This window comes from Neophocaena asiaeorientalis, unplaced genomic scaffold (assembly GCF_003031525.2).
Source record: "Neophocaena asiaeorientalis asiaeorientalis breed wild unplaced genomic scaffold, Neophocaena_asiaeorientalis_V1.1 scaffold143, whole genome shotgun sequence".
Lineage (NCBI taxonomy): Eukaryota > Metazoa > Chordata > Mammalia > Artiodactyla > Phocoenidae > Neophocaena > Neophocaena asiaeorientalis.
Genome location: NW_020175536.1, coordinates 4,741,088 through 4,744,453, shown reverse-complemented (window position 1 = coordinate 4,744,453; position 3,366 = coordinate 4,741,088). Strand labels below are relative to the sequence as shown.

Below are 3,366 nucleotides of genomic sequence, written 5' to 3'. Positions count from 1 at the left end.
CTTAAGACACGCTGGAGATGGAGATGAAAACATTTAAGTCAGCTCCCTTAAAGAATGTCGAAAATACACACCAGGGATCTTTGTCCAAAAGTAAATAATTATTGTTTGGCAAGTGTTTAAAACAGTGGATGGAATTGTACATAAATCTTGTTCTCTCCTTACCAACGACTACTTGCCTGCTCTAACTTGTAGGTGTGCTGTTGCTTGTTTCTGTTTGAATCTGGTTTCATAATGAAAGTATTCAATAAAATTACCTTTTAAGAAATGTGTGCTGGCTGTTGCAGCCACCGCCTGGAGCCTCGGGACCCTCCACCTCGCCGCCCCCGCCCAGCCTGCCCTGCCATGCCGTAGAAAACCTTCAAACAGCACCGAACCTTCGAACAAAGAGTAGAAGATGGCCTACTTAACCTGAGAGCAGCATCCTACCAAAATCCCAGTAATAATAGAACAATACAAAGGTGAGAAGCAGCTTCCGGTCCTGGATAAAACAAAGTTCTTGGTGCCTGATCATGTCAACATGAGTGAGCTCATCAAGATGATTAGAAGGCGCTTACAGCTCAATGCTAACCAAGTCTTCCTGTTAGTGAATGGGCATAGCTTGGTGAGTGTGTCCACGCTGATTTGCGAAGTGTATTAAAGTGAGAAGGATGAAGATGGGTTCCTGTGTACGGTATACACCTCTCAGGAGACTTTTGGAAGGAAATTTCCTATGTAAGACTAAAAAAAAAAAAATGTGTCTGTTCTCGAATTTTTTAAACCCTTACCAAGGAATAAAAAAGGGATGTTACCAACTGAAAAAAAAAAAAGAAATGTGTGCTAACAGCCACCCCTTAAATATATTTCAGTTTCTATAACATTAAAAAGTCTGCTGAGACTACCAGTGATTCTACACTGATTTCCAACTAAGTGATCGGCTACCGTTTACTTGAATACCTCCAATGCCAGTCAGCTCACCACCACACAGAGATTTCAGTATACTTGCTGACAGCTCTGTTGGAAAATTCTAACTTATGTTATGCCAGGCTGGCTTCATGACTCTTTAACTTATTAGTCCTAGTTCCACTCTGTAGAGTCACAGAGAAGAAAATGTAACATATTTTTCAAATAACAGTCCTCCCAGTGTTGAGCTACTGTGGGCTCTGCTTTCCAGGTCAAAAACTCTTAGTTCTTTGGACTGTTCCTCATATAAAATAAATTCAAATCTCTTCTCCATCTGATTACCTGTACTCTAGAAGTACTCCAGCTTTCCTCTTAAACTGTGGTGTTCTCAATCAAAGGGAAAACTCAAAATGGAACTCAGAACAGTTTAGATTAAACTGTGCCTATTACATCCTTTATTTCAGTTATTTTTTCCACCTTAATGAAACCTACAATCACACTAATGAGGCAGAAAGAGGAAAAGAGTAAGAATCTTGTGGAAAAAAGGATCTGAGATCAGTCATCTTAGTCCCTACTCTTATTAGCTGTGTGAGCAAATTATTTCATCTCCCTGAGCTTAAAATTTCAATTTATAAAATGGCAAAAATTAACCATGTACATAAACTTTACAGGCAAATGTATGCAAAGTCCCTAATAATGCTTGGCATAAAATAGATATTCAATAAACTATAACCATTATAAATGTTGGTATCTTGGCAAGGCATGCCAATGGTTAATCTATATTTCATTTAGAATCAGCTTAAAATCCTTAAGCGCTTTTATGTCATATTTCACTAGTACAATTATTTTTATTGTGAAACCAGTGGCATAAACTTACCTTTACCTATTTACTTTCATTTCTTTCAAATGTCCACCTATTATTTCAGAGTCACTTGAATTCCTTATGGATAACATTTCAAGAATCACATATTTTAACTACCCTTCTCAACTTTGAACCATATAAAATTCTGGTCAGCATGACATTATTTAGAATATCAAGGACCTCCCTGGTGGCACAGTAATTAAAAATCCACCTGCCAATGCAGGGGACACGGGTTTGAGCCCTGGTCCAGGAAGATCCCACATGCCGCAGAGCAGTGAAGCCCGTGCGCCACTACTGAGCCTGCACTCTACAGCCCACGAGCCACAACTACTGAGCCGGCGTACCTAGAGACTGTGCTCCGCAACAAGAGAAGCCACCGCAATGAGAAGCCCGTGCACCACAACAGAGTAGCCCCTGCTCACCACAACTAGAGAAAGCCCGCGTGTAGCAACGAAGACCCAATGCAGCCATAAATAAATAAATAAATTTATTAAAAAAATAAAACTATCATATTTGAATCATGAGCCACAACTACTGAGCCGGCGTACCTAGAGACTGTGCTCCGCAACAAGAGAAGCCACCGCAACGAGAAGCCCGTGCACCACAACAGAGTAGCCCCCGCTCACCACAACTAGAGAAAGCCCGCGTGTAGCAACGAAGACCCAATGCAGCCATAAATAAATAAATAAATTTATTAAAAAAATAAAACTATCATATTTGAATCACGTCCTTGTTTAAAAGACCCAATGCAGCCATAAATAAATAAATAAATAAATTTGTAAAAAAATAAAATATCATATTTGAATCACATCCTTGTTTAAAATGTTTTCCAAAAAGTAAGAACTTGTCTAAAAAAACAACATGACATTGTTTAAAGTGTAAAAAAAACAAACATAAACTACACACACACAAGATTGAATGAAGGGTCCTATGTCTCTAGAAATATCACCATTCAAATAAACATTGACCCTCTGAATCTAGCCTTTGGACTTCCTGTGAATTACTCTATTTATACTAAAGCATCCTCTAACTGTTCCACCTTTTCCAAGATGTCACAGGCAGGGGTCCCCAACCACTGGGCCGCACAGCAGGAGGTGAGCAGCAGGCTAGTGAGTGAAGCTTCATCTGTATTTACAGCCGCTCCCCACTGCTCGCATTACTGCCTGAGCTTCACCTCCTGTCAGCATTACGGTAAGTCGTATAATTATTTCATTATATATTACAATGTAATAATAATAGAAATAAAGTACACAATAAATGTAATGCACTTGAATCACCCCAGAATCATCCCCCCACCCCGGTGTGTGGAAAAATTGTCTTCCACGAAACTAGTCCCTGTTGCCAAAAAGGTTGGGGACCACTGTCATAGGGGACTCCAACATTATGTTGAAATTTAAACACGTACTGTATATACCTAACTCACCAAAGAAGGAAATGACTCTACCATGGATGATTTATTCTTGGTGAACCAGAAGTCTAATAGTAACCATTGCTTCCTTTTCCAAATGCTTACAACATCTCCTTTTATTGAAATTTGTTAGTTCTTCATAATGATTTAATCTCTTAATCTTTAGCAAAGTTCCCTCATTAGCATAAGTAATATTCTCTATTTTGGAGAACACTTG

The 3,366-nt window shown here is 39.0% G+C and overlaps 1 pseudogene; it reads left to right on the top strand.

Moving 5' to 3' along the window:
- Positions 1 to 342: 342 nt before the first annotated feature.
- On the top strand, positions 343 to 715 carry LOC112390376 (microtubule-associated proteins 1A/1B light chain 3B pseudogene; annotated as a pseudogene).
- Positions 716 to 3,366: the final 2,651 nt, after the last annotated feature.